The sequence below is a fragment of the Capsicum annuum genome, chromosome 10 (assembly GCF_002878395.1).
Source record: "Capsicum annuum cultivar UCD-10X-F1 chromosome 10, UCD10Xv1.1, whole genome shotgun sequence".
NCBI lineage: Eukaryota > Viridiplantae > Streptophyta > Magnoliopsida > Solanales > Solanaceae > Capsicum > Capsicum annuum.
In genome coordinates, this window is record NC_061120.1 from 137,698,328 (window position 1) to 137,713,013 (window position 14,686).

Genomic DNA, 14,686 nt, shown 5'->3' on the forward strand with positions numbered 1-14,686 from the left:
GGTGTCCACAATTATGGCACATCGCACCAACACTTAAATTTAGAAGTGTCCTTTTTCCAGTGTCTCAGCGTAATTTCTCCAACGTTATGCCAAATTCCAAGTCATGAAGGAAGGGGCAACGCGATGGATCTTCATCACGCCATCCCTCTGTTTCCCAATTGTCAAATTCTAGTGACAGCATGATAGCACCGCATCGCGCCAAGGGTTCAATTCGAGAAATTTTTACTGAAATTCCAAGATGCATCCAGGGTTAAAAGGGTAAATTTTCCACCCCTATTTAAGCCCTTTAACACGTGATTCTGCCACTTTTCTCCCAAAATACACTCTCTTCTATCAAGTTTTTCTCAATAACAAGCCCTAGCATTTTCATAGAAGGTTCAATTCCAAGGGAATTCATTGTCAAATTTTAAGAATTTCTTTTTCAATCATCACAAAGTCACGAACTAAGGTATGCATAGTATTCATCCATGGATCTCTTTCATTCGTGGTCCAAGAATCATCTTTTAAATAACCTATTCTGATTTGCTTATTGTGATTTGATAATGTTCATGTTGATATTTGTTATTTATGTTGCAAGATGATGTCTCAATGACTTTTCAGGAAGCATGTGAGTTTGTTGATTGAAAACTATAAGTTTGGGTAGTTTTAGATTCTTGAATTAATGACTTCACCTATGTTATAAAGTGTGCATGTAAGGTGTTTGATAAAATTCCTAGAATGATAGAATCATGTTCCTTATATCTCAATAGTATCTAAATAACAAGTCCATGCTAACCCTTATGATGCAACAAAATTTCCATGCTCTTGTTATGTATTGACTGTTGTGTTATGCAACGTTCATGATATTGAAATCATGCAAGTATGTACATGTTATATGCATTTCCTTCCATGATAAAGACTATGATAACCATTTGAAGCATGAAATCCCTTATTTATGGCATTATGAATTATGAACTCTATTCCTATGATCAAGAAGTATTATAGATTGTTGGTGTAGGACATGTATTCAGGAGTGTCATACCTTGTCAGTTTTCTTCTATCGAGTCCTGGGGGTACTTATACCTAAAATACTAGTTGTGTACCTTGAGCCATGTCATGATTCCATGATACTCTCATTCAATCCATGATTCTTTGACTTCAGATAGTCTTATGACTCAGGAAATATCTATGATCTCAGTTATCGAAATTCAGTAACTTAGTCCATGTTCAGTTTAGTAAATCATGTTCAGTATCCATTCATATGGGAGTAGAAATTATCACCGAGTGAACCTAAGGATAGGGACACACACTATCAGATGAGGGTGTGATCCTTAAAAGTCATCCTTGCATTCTAGAACTATGTAGCTAGCATAGGTTGAGACATCAACACTGTCAATGAGGGTTGATAAAGTGGATAAGCACAGTCAGATAAAGGCCCCACCATTCTCGTAAAGGGGACACTGTCAGATAAGGGTCGCCCATAGCTTGTCTTTACAAGTGGCATGGTATTGACACCCTTCCAATTGGGGTTACAGATTGGACCCTATCTCAGCCATAATGGCGTATCATGATCATGTCGGTTAAATACTACCTCCCACAGTTTTAGTATCAGTGTCAGTAAAAAAACTCAGATAGTTCTTTATATTTTAAGACTGTCAGTTATAGTCAACTCAGTACAGTACAAAACTCAGATAGTTCCATCAGATTTAGGACTATCAGAGACAGTCACTCATGTTATTAGTTATATCATTTATCAGAACTCCAGTATCAGTCATTCTAGATGTCCGTAAATTCACATCATCAGTATATAGACTCAGTTATCATGTTCTCACGATCTTAGTTACTATGCATTCATGTGTTCACTCCCACGTTTATATTAGTCAGTCAGTTATTATCATTCATGCATGTAAGCCCCATGAATTTAGCCTACCTCACACATATACTCAGTATATTTTTTTGTACTGATGCATTTGCGCTATGGTGCTTTCTTTTTATGTTACACCATAGGTTCAGAGACACGACTCCCAAATTAGCAGTAGTAGTAAAATTCCAAGGTTCAAAATTTTAGCATTGAGTCCTGATTCTCCGAGGACATAATCTTATTTTTTTTCATATCAGTTCAGTTTTCAGTTGACTGAGTTAGTTGGGGACATGTCCCATCAACTCCTTAGTCAAACAGTTAGAGGTTTTTAGACGACTACTGTAGTTTTCATATTTTTTCAGACTTTAGTATTTCAGTTTTGTTTTGGTATCGAGATACCCCTCTATGTCAGACGTTATTTTTATTATTCAGTTATGTTCAATATTGAACCTTACGGCCTCTAGTACATGTTTCCACATTTTCATATCATATTATGGTGTGTATATGTATAGATATCAGTCATGGGTTAACTTGTGGTCCTTCGGGGTCATGAGCATCGTGTAGCATTCGAGTTCAGCAAATCGGGACGTTACAAACTTGGTATTAGAGCCTAAGGTTAAATAGAGTCCTAGGAAGTCTAAAAGATGCATCTAGTAGAATCTTGTGCATGGGTGTGTTGCGCGCCATATTTGTGTGCAAGAGGCTATGAAATGTTTAGGAATAGTTTCCCTTCTTTCAGTATTCATGTCGGGCCAATGAGCATAATCATAAGTCAATCTCTCAGTAATCTACTTCTTCTCTTTATTTCAGAATATGCCTCCTAAAAGAAGAAATCAATCAGCCCCTCAGCCCGAAGAACCTTTGGGCGATCATGTTTCTCATGCATAGTTTAGGATCGCATTTACCACTCTTACTCAGTTAGTAGCTGCCTATAATGAGTGACCATCTATTGTTCCAACCAACCAGTGGCCAATTCAGCTGCAGCTAGGATTCAGGACTTCACCTGAATGAATCCTCCATCCTTCCACAGGTCTAAAGTAGATGAGGACCCTCAGAAATTCAAAGATCAGGTGCAGAAGGTGACAGACATCATGGGGGTGACTACTATTGAGAGTGCTGATCTAGCTGCATATCAGTTGTAGGATGTGGCTTATACTTGGTTCAAACAGTAGAAATCAGAAAGGTCAGATGATGCAGGTCCTATAGAGTGGGAGGAGTTTGTCACTGCATTCTTAGATAGTTTCTTTCCCCAATATATTAAAAGTTAAGGTGATACAGTTCATCAACCTCAGGCAGGGTAATATGACGGTGAAAGAGTGTTCTCTAAAGTTTACTCAATTAGCTAGATATGCCCCTCATATGGTTGCAGACAGTAGAGCCAAGATGAATAAGTTCGCTTCAGAGGTAAATGATAGTGTGGTTAATGAGTGCAAATTCGCCATGCTAAATATTGACATGACTTTATCCAGACTTATGACCTTTACTCAGCAGATAGAGGAGCAGAAGATTAAGCAGAGCAAAAAGTAAAATAAGAAAGCTAGGACAGATAGCTTCAATTTTAGTCGGCCTAAATCAGAAGGATAAAACCGTTCTCAGTTTCATCCTAAGTCATCGGTTCCATTTCCTTCTTCAGCTAATGCTCCAGCTCCTAAGTTCAAAGATAGAGTGCCAGGCTCTAAGCCTTAGGGCAGTGTCAGCAATTCCTGAACTAATCCCCTTTGTCAGACTTGTGGTAAGAACCACAAGGGTGCTTGCAGAGCTGGAAGAAATGGCTGTTTTGGTTGTGTCAAGCCAAGCCAAAAGGTTAGAGACTGCCCTCAGTCAGGTTACCAGAGTCATCTCCACTCTTCAACCCAGTCCGGTCGACCGAATCAGCCATATGCCACCATCAGTGCTACTAGTAGGTAATGCCCAAATAAACTATATGCTCTTTAGATCTAATAAGATCAGGAAAATTATCATGATGTAGTTACTGGTACATTACAAATCTTTCATGTGAATGTTTACGCTTTTCTAGATCCAGGATCTTCTTTGTCTTTTATGACTCCCTATTTAGTAGTTGATTTCAGAATCAGTCCTGAAATTCTAGGAAAGCTTTTCTCAGTCTCTACCCCAGTGGGCAAAACCATCATAGCCCAGCGGGTATACAAGAACTGCCCGATTATGATATTTCAGAAAGTCACTTCAGCAGACTTAGTCGAATTAGAGATGACTAATTTTGATGTTGTTTTCAGCATGAATTGGCTTTATTCCTACTATGCCACAGTCGACTATAGAAATAGAATAGTCCAGTTTTAGTTTCCAAATAAACTCATCCATGAGTGGAAGGGTAGTGTATCCATTTTTAAGGGTCAGCTTGTTTCCTACCTTCGGGCAAGGAAAATAATATCTAAAGGATGTATCTATCATTTTTTTTGAGTTAAGGACACCTAGTTCAAAAAATCCCAACCTCTAATCAGTCCCAGTAGGGAATGGATATTTAGATGTATTTCCCGAAGATCTTCTAAGAATTCTTCCCAAAAGGGAAATAGACTTCGGCATTAATATTCTTCCAGATACTCAGCCTATCTCTATTCTTGCATACAGAATGGCACTAGCAGAACTCAGAAAATTGAAAAAACAGTTGAAGGATATCTTAGATAAGGGATTCATCAAACCCAGTGTTTCCCTTTAGGGTGCACCAGTCTTATTCGTGCACAAGAAAGACGGTTCTCTCAGAATATGCATTGATTACCATCAAATCAATAAGGTCACAGTCAAGAACAAGTATCCTCTTCCCAGAATCGATGACTTTTTTGACCAACTTCAGGGTGCCAATTATTTCTCTAAGATAGACCTCAGATCTGGCTATCATCAGCTCAGAGTTAGAAAATGTGACATCCTAAAAATAGCTTTCGTACTCGATATGGTCACTTTCAATTTTTAGTTATGTTCTTTGGTCTTACCAATGCCCTAGCAGCTTTCATGGAGTTGATGAACCATGTGTTCAAGCAGTACTTGGATATGTTCATCATAGTCTTCATAGATGATATTTTGGTCTATTTCTGCACTGAGCAAGATCATGCAAACCATCTCAGAATATCACTTCAGACTCTCAAAGATCATCAATTATTCAACAAATTTAGTAAGTGCAAATTTTGGCTAAGGTCAGTAGTATTCCTTGGTCATATTATTTCTGGTGATGGCATTATGGTAGATCCTTAAAATACCGAAGCGGTAAGAAACTGGCCTTACCCTATTTCTCCATCAGATATCAGGATTTTCTTGGGTTTGGATGGCTATTACAGATGGTTTGTTGAAGGATTTTCATCCATTGCATCCCCTATGTCCAGATTAACTCAGAATAAAGTCAAGTTCTAGTGGTCAGATCCTTGCGAGAAGAGTTTTCAGAAGTTGAAGACTCGACTTACCTCAGCCCTAGTCTTAGCTCTTCCAAATAGTTTAGATAGGTTTGTGGTGTATTGTGATGCATCCAGCGTAGGTTTGGGATGTGTCCTCATGCAGAATAGTAAGGTCATAGTCTACGTCTTCAGACAACTTAAACCCCAAGAGAGGAATTATCCTACTCATGATCTTGAGTTAGCAGTCGTAGTCTTTGCCTTAAAGATTTAGAGGCATTATCTCTAAGGATTTCATGTAGATGTCTTCACAGATCACAAGAGTCTTCAATATTTATTTTCTCAAAAAGATCTCAATCTTCATCAGAGAAGGTGGTTAGAGCTTTTAAAAGATTATGACATGAGTGTCCTTTATCATCCAGTCAAGGCCAACATAATGGCCAATGCTCTTAGTAGGCTGTCCATGGGTAGTGTTTCTCATGTTGAGGATAGTAAGGAGAAGTTAGCTCAACAAGTACACCAGCTTGCTAGACTAGGCGTTCGCTTAGTCGATTCTTCAGAGAGTGGTGTATGTGTTTAGAGTAGTTCATAATCATCTCTAGTTTCTAAGGTAAAAGAAAAGCAAGATAGGTATCCCAGCCTTGTCAAGTTAAAAAAGTCAGTTCAGGATCAGAAAATAGAAGTTTTCTCCTAAGGGGGACATGGTGTTCTTCATAGTCAGGGTTGTCTTTGTGTTCTAGAAGTAGATGACATAAGACAATGAATTTTTGTAGAAGCGCATGGTGTGCGCTACTCTATTATTCAGGGGCCACAAACATGTGTCGTGACTTATAGGAGATCTATAGGTCGAGTGGAATGAAAAGAGATGTTGCAAAATTTATGGCGAAGTGCTCTACATGTTAGCAGGTTAAGATAGAGCATCAGAAGCCTAGTGGGTCCATGCAGGAGTTCAGTATTTCTACCATGAAGGGGGAAGTTGTGAACATGGACTTCGTGATGAGTTTGCCTCAAACTCGTCATCAGCATGATTTAGTTTGGGTCATTGTAGACAGAATGACCGAATCAACTCATTTCCTTCTAGTTCATACCTCTTATTCAGCCGAGGATTATGCGAAACTCTATATCAGGGAGTTCGTCAGACTACACGGTGTTCCATTATCTATTATCTTAGATAGAGGTACCCAGTTCACCTCTTATTTCTAGAAAGAGTTCTAAAAGGGTTTCGGTACCCAAATTCATTTCAGTATAGCCTTCCATCCTCAGATAGAGTGTCAAGCAGAAAGGACCATTCAGACTTTAGAATATATGCTAAGGACATGTGTAATTTATTTCAAGGGAATTTGGGATGACCACTTGCCTTTGATTGAGTTTGCATACAACAACAGCAATCATTCCAGTATCCAGATGGCTCCATTCGAAGTTCTCTATGGTAGGAGATGTAGATCTCTGATTGGTTGGTTCAAAGTTAGTGAGGCCTTAGTCATAGGTCCTGACTTAGTATTTGATGCCTTATAAAAATTCCAGTTAATCAGAGAAAGACTCTGGGCTACTCAAAGTCGACAGAAGTCTTATGCAGATGTTCATAGAAAAGATCTCAACTTTGAGGTTGGTGATCATGTCTATCTAAATATCTCTCCCATAAAGGGAGTGAAGAGAGTCGGCAAGAAGGGAAAGATCAGTCCCCGATATGTCGGTCCCTTCAAGATTCTCAGTCATTTCGACAAGGTAGCTTATGAGCTGGAATTGCCTTCATATCTAGCCTCAGTTAACCAAGTCTTCCATGTATCTTCACTCAAGAAGTATATAGGTGATCCACCAGTTGTAGTCCTTATTCAAAGCATTGATGTTCAGAACAGTCTCTCTTATAAAGAGATTCCAATCGAAATCTTAGACTATCAAACTCGTAGATTGAGGAACAAAGAAGTCCCTCTAGTTAAAGTTCTTTGGCGAAATCTGTTCATCGCGGGTGCTACTTGGGAAGCAAAAGCAGACATGCATACCAAGTATCCTCATCTCTTTTCAGCCAACTCAGATCAAGCTCAAGGTAACAGTTGTACTTAAGCTTACTCAGTTTCATGATAAGTGTTCATCACAAACCTGGTATTCAATTTCATTTTCATGTTCCTTGTATAAACTTGGTATCAAGTACCATTGTATACTTAGTTATATAATTATGCATCAGAAATACATTCTAATTGTCAAAAACTTAGTTCCTCAGAACATTTATTCATGCATTCATGAATCATTTACACATGCATTAGATATGAATGTTCAGTATGTTATGTTAAGCTTGTCAATCATGAGATTATGTTCTAGTTATTCATGTTCATTTCATGTTTAGCTTATTATTTCCACTCTCAGTCAATCTCATTCGAGTACGAATGTTCTCAAGGGGGAGATATTGTAATACCTTAAAGATTTCTAGTCATGTGGAAAATCCAATAATCTTTCCATCGATATATGATCCACTTAAATTCGATAACCAGATAAGAATTTATGACTACTTTAAGTTCCCATCGTATAACAGCGTTGTATTAGTCAGTGACACGCCGCGCCACAAGAGGAAATAGCATTTGGCAATTTCTAGTAGGTGTCCGCGATTATGGCGCATCACTCCAGCACTCAAATTCAGAATTGTCTTTTTTCTAGTGTCTCAGCGTGATTTCCCCCGCGTTACACCAAAGTTCCAGATCACGAAGGAAGGGGCAACGCGATGGCTCAGCGTTGCGCCATCCCTAAGTTTCATAATTTTCAAATTCCAGTGATAGGGCACAATAGCGCTGCATCGTGCCAGGGGTTCAATTCGAGAAATTTTTACCGAAATTATAATATGCGTCCGGGGTTAAAAGGGTCAACTTACCACCCCTATTTAGGCCCTTTAACATGTGATTCAGCCTGTTTTCACCCAAAATACACTCTCTTCTCTCAAGTTTCTCTCAAGAATAAGCCCTGGGATTTTCATAGAAGGTTCAATTTCAATGGAATTCATCATCAAATTTCAAGAATCTCTCCGTCAATCTTCACAAAATCATGAACTAAGGTATGCGTAGTGTTCATCCACGGATCCCTTTCATTCATGGAGTCCAAGAATCATATTTTAAATAACCTATTGTGATTTTCTTGTTGTGATTTGATTATGTTCATGTTGATAGTTGTTATTTTTGTTTCAAAATGGTGTCTCGATGACTTCCCATGAAGCATGTAAGTTTGTTGATTGAAAACTATGAGTTTGGGTAGTTTTAGATTCTTAAATTGATGATTTCACCTATGCTATAAAGTGTGCATGTAAGGTATTTGATAAAATACCTAGAATAATAGAATCATGTTCCTTATGACTCAATAGTATCTAAATGACAAATGCATGCTAACCTTTATGATGCAACACAATTTCTATGCTCTTGTTGTGTATTGACTTTAGTGTTATACAATGTCCATGATATTGAAATCATGCAAGTATGTATATGTTATATGCATTCCCTTCCATGATCCTGACTATGATAACTAAGTGAAGCATGAAATCCCTTATTTATGGCATTATGAATTATGAACTCTATTCCTATGATCAAAAAGTATTATAAATTATTGGTGTTGGTCATGTATTCAGGAAAGTCATGCCTTGTCAGTTTTGTTCTATCGAGTCCTGGGGGTACTTGTACCTAAAATATTAGCTGTGTACCTAGAGCCATGTCATGTTTCCATGATAATCCCAATTAAGCCATGATCCTTTGACTTCAGACAATCTTATGACTCGGGAAATCTCCATGATCTCATAAACTCAGTTAGTTGTCAGATATCAGTAATATTCCATCAGTCATCAGAATTTAGTAACTCAGTCCATATTTAGTTCAGTAAATCATATTCTGTGTCTATTTAGATGGGAGTAAGAATTAGCACTGAGTGAACCCAAGGATGGAGACACACACTATCAGAAGAGGGTGTGATCCTTAGCATTTATTCTTACATTCTAAAATTATGTATCCAGCATATGTTGAGACATCAACACTGTCGATGAGGGTTGATGAGGTGGATAAGAACTGTCAGATAAGGGCCCCACCATTCTTGTCCTTACCAGTGGCACGGTATTAACACCCTTCTAATTTGGGTTATAAATTGTTCCCCATCTTATCCATAATGGCGTATAATGGGTATGTCGGTTAAATAATACCTCCCACAGTTTCAGTATCAGTCTTACTAAAAGAATTCAGATAGTTCTTTAGATTTTAGGACTGTCAGTACAGTCAACTCAGTTACAGTATGGAACTCAGATAGTTCCATCATATTTAGGACTGTTAGACACAGTAACTTATGTTATCAGTTATATCAGTTATCAGAACTCCAGTATCAGTCATGCTAGATGTCTATAGATTCACGTCATTAATATAAAGATTCAGTTATCATGTTCTCACAATCTCAATTACTATGTATTCATATGTGCATTCCCATGTTCATATTAGTCAGTCAATTATTATCATTCATGCATGTAAGCCCCATGTATTCATCCTACCTCACACGTATACTCATTATATTCTTTTGTACTGACATATTTGTGCTTTGGTGCTTTCTTTTTATGTTACACCATTGGTTCAGAGACACGACTCCCAGATGATCAGTAGCAGTGGCATTCTAGGGTTCAGAGTTTTAGCAGTGAGTCCTCATTCTCCAAGGACATGATCTTATTTTTTTCATATCAGTTTAATTTTTAGTTGAAGGAGTTAGTTGGGGACATATCCCATCAACTCCTTAGTCAGACAGTTAGAACCTTTTAGACGACAATCGTAGTTTTCATTTTTTTTTAGACTTCAGTATTTTAGTTTGTTTTGGTACCTAGATACCACTCTATTTCAGACATTATTGTTATTATTCAGTTATGTTTAGTATTGAACCTTATGGCCTCTCAGTAAATTGGGGTGTTATGATCTCTGTGTCAAAGCCTAAGGTTTAATAGAGTCCTAGCAAGTCTGAAATATGCATCTAGTAAAGTCTTGTGCATGGGTGTGTTGCGCACCACATTTTTGTGAAATAGGCTATGAGATGTTTAGGAACAGTTTCCATTCTTTCAGTATTCATGTTGTGCCAGTGAGCATAATCATAAGTCAATCTCTCAGTCCAATTCACTTCTTCTCTTTATTTCAGAATATGCCTCCTAAGAGAAGAAATTAATCAGTTACTCAGCCCAAAGAACCATTGGGAAATCATATTTCTCATGCAGATTTGAGTATCGCATTTACCACTCTTGCTCAGTTAGTAGCTGCCCATAATAAGTGATCAGCTGTCATTCCGGCCAACCCAGTGGCCAACTCAGCTGCAGCTAGGATTTAGGACTTCACCCAAATAAATCCTCCATCCTTCTACGGGTCTAAATTAGATGAGGACCCTCAGGAATTACTAGATCAGGTGTAGAAGGTGACAGACATGATGGGGGTGACTACTATTGAGAGTGCTGAGATAGCTGCATATCAATTCCAGGATGTTGCTCATACTTGGTTCAAACAGTGGAAATCAGAAAGGTCAAATGATCCAGGTCCTCTAGAGTGGGATGAGTTTGTCAATGCATTCTTAAACAAATTCTTTCCCCAAAAGCTTAGAAAAGCTAAGGTGGTAGATTTTATTAACTTCAGGTAGGGCAATTTGATGGTGAAGCAGTATTCTCTAAAGTTTACTCAATTAGCCAGATATGCCCCTTATGTGGTTGCAGATGGCAGAGATAAGATGAGTAAGTTCGCTTCAGGGGTAAATGATTATGTGGTTAATTAGTCCAGATCCGCCATGCTAAATAGTACATGACTTTACCCAGAATTATGATGCATGCTCAGCAGAAGAGGAGCAGAAGATTAAGCAGACGTAAAAGAAGAATAATAAAGCTAGGATAGGTAGCTTCAATTTTAGTCAGCCTAAATCAAAAGGTGGAAATCGTTCTTAGTTTCATCCTAAGTCATCGGTTCCAGCTTCTTCTTCAGATAGTTCTCCAGCTCTTAAGTTTAGAGATAGAGTGCCAGACTCTAAATCTCAGGGCAGTGTCTGCAATACCCAAACTAATCCCCTTTGTTAGACTTGTAATAAGAACCATAAGGTTGCTTGTAGAGCTGGCAGCAATGGCTGTTTCAGTTTTAACAAGCCAGGCCACTAAGTCAGAGACTGCCCTCAGTTAGATTATCAGAGTAATCTTTGCTCCTCAGCTCTATATGGTCACCTAAATCAGTAGGATACCACAACCAGTGCTACTAGATGGCAACGCCAAATAGATTATATGCTCTTTAGACTCGACAAGATCAGAAAAATTCACCTGATATAGTTACTGGTATGTTACAGATCTTTCATGTGCATGTTTACTCTTTGCTAGTTCCAAGAGCTTCATTGTCTTTTGTTACTCCCTGTATAGCAGTTGATTTTAGAATAAGTAACAAAATTTTAGTAGATCCCTTCTCAGTCTCTAACCCAGTGGGAAAAACCATCATAGCTCGGCGGGTATACAGGAACTGCCCGGTTATGATATTTTAGAAAGTTACTTTAGTAGACTTAGTCAAATTAGAGATGACTGATTTTGATGTCATTCTCAGCATGGATTGGCTTCATTCTTGCTATGCCACAGTAAACTACAGAAATAAAATAGTCCAGTTTCAGTTTCTAAATAAACCCATCCTTGAGTGGAAGGGTAGTGTATCCGCTTTCAGGGGTCAGCTTGTTTCTTACCTTTGGGAAAGGAAAATGATATTTAAAGGATGTGTCTATCATTTTGTTTGAGTTAAGGAAACTAGTTCCAAAACTCCCAACCTTGAATCAGTCCCAGTAGTGAATAAATATTTAGATGTCTTTTTCGAAGATCTTCTAGGAATTCCTCCCGAAAGGGAAATAGACTTCAGCATTGATCTTCTTCTAGATACTCATACTATCTTTATTTCGCCTTACAAAATGGCACCAGTAGAACTCAGAGAATTGAAACAACAGTTGAAGGATCTCTTAGATAAGGGATTCATCAAACCCAGCATTTCCCCGTGGGGAACACCAGTCTTAGTAGTGCGCAAGAAAGATGGTTCTCTCAGAATGTGCATTGATCACTGTCAACTCAATAAGGTCATAGTCAAGAACAAGTATCCTCTTCCCAGAATCAATGATTCATTTGATCAACTTCAGGGTGCCAGTTATTTCTCTAAGATAGACCTTAGATCTGGCTTTCATTAGCTTAGAGTTAAAGAATGTGACATCCCGAAAACAACTTTTCGTACTTTGTATGGTCACTTTAAATCTTTAGTTATGTCCTTTGGTCTTACCAATGCCCCAGCAGCTTTCATGGACTAGATGAACCTCATCTTCAAGCAGTACTTGGACATGTTCGTCATAGTCTTCATAGTGATATTCTGGTCTATTCCTACACTAAGAGATCAACCAATGGACATGTACTAAATTTGTCGAATAACTGATGATCTCTGAGAGTCTAAAATCTATTCTGAGATGTCCAAGTACTATTATCTACTATCTCAGACAGAGGGACCCATTTCAGCTCTCATTTTTGGAAAGCATTCCAAAAGGGTTTCGGCACCCAAATTCATCTCAGTACAGCCTTCCATCCTCAGACATATGGTCAAGCAGAAAGGACCATTAGGACTTTAGAAGATATGCTAAGGGCGTGTACAATTGATTTCAAGGGAAGTTGGCATGACCACTTGCATTTCATTGAGTTTGCATACAACAACATCTATCATTCCAGTATTCAGATGGCTCCATTCAAAGCTTTTTATGGTAGGAGATATAGATCTCTGATTGGTTGGTTCAAAGTTAGTGAGTCCTCAGTCATTGGTCCTGACTTAGTATTTGATGCCTTAGAAAAAGTCTAGTTAATCAGAGAAAGACTCTGGGATACTCAGAGCTGACAGAAGTCTTATGCAGATGTTCATAGAAAAGATCTCGAGTTTGAGGTTGGTGATCACGTCTCTCTAAAGATCTCTCCTATGAGGGGAGTGAAGAGATTCGGCAAGAAGGGAAAGCTCAGTCCTCGATATGTTGATCCCTTAAAGATTCTCAGTCATTTCAGCAAGATAGCTTATGAGGTCAAATTGCCTTCAGATCTAGTCTCAGTTCACCAAGTCTTCCATGTCTCTTAGCTCAAGAAGTGTATAGGTGATCCACCAATCATAGTCCCTATTCAGAGCATTGATGTTCAGAACAGTCTCTCTTATGAAGAGATTCCAGACGAAAGCTTGGACTATTAGACTCGTAGATTGAGTAACAAAGAAGTCTCTCTAGTTAAAGTTCTTTGGTAAAATCAATCCATCGAGGGAGCTACTTGGGAAGTAGAAGCAGGCATACGTACTAAGTATGCTCACCTCTTCTCCGCCAACTCAGATCAAGCTCAAGGTAACAATTCTCCTTAAGCTTACTTAGTTTTATGATAAGTGTTCATCACGAACTTGATATTCAGTTTTATGCTAAGCCCAGCAACGGACCGAAATGGAACAACCGAAACGATTTTACAAGAACCGGATCCGATACCAGAAAGAATGTCTGGTGTATTATACTAGAACCGGTACAACCGAAACTAGTACCACCAGAAAATATGGTTCTTCCACCCTGGTCTGGTTATCACCGATGCGGTACCATGTCATACCGGTGTAGTTCCGGCATTTTACTGTTTGCATCTCACTGTTTGTTTCATTTTTTATTAATGTTATGACTTTTATAATAAAAGAATGTATATATAGTTATAACATTTACTTTTTAACTTTAAAAAAATTTAAAGTATATAATTATTTTAATAATTTAAATTATTTTATTAATATAATTATAAACTTATGCTAAAAAAATTAACATCAACTTGATATATAATTTTTAAAATAGTTATAATTTTAAATCATAACATTAACTTTTTATTACATAACCTTAGAAAAATTTATATTTATTCAAATTTAATACATTACATTGTACATTTATTATAAATATTAAAAGAGAATCTAATCTACGCAGCCACCTTCTAAGAAGGGTTCTGTTTGAATTAGATCTGTACTCTAGAATCTTAATATCTATAATATCCATAATATTCTATACGTAAGTTATCTATTTCTATATTTTTCAAAATTGGTCTTTTTCCTTGTTCTTCCTTTGCTTCCATTCTATCAGCCCTATTCTCCTCAAATATTTCATCTATTTCGTCTTCAATCTGTGGCAGTAATTTTGGGAGCCCAAAATTTCTTCTTTCATCATTAATCCAATCTCTAAATAATACCAAAATTTCCAAAATATCCTTCGCAAACGAATATCGATGATCTCTAATCATAAATCTTCCTGCACTAAAAGTTTTCTCCGATGTGACTAAAGAAGCTTGACTTGCTAGCAAATCTCGAACCACCCTTGATAGTTTTTGAAATTGTGTTGTACGGGTCTTCCACCATTCTAAAAGTTGTTTTTGTCCATTTACATCTCTAATACATTCCCGATCCTGAGAACTATATGAATCAAAATCATTACTGCTACAACATTGAAGACCAAGTTCTTTACCCATCTTATCATCTAAATC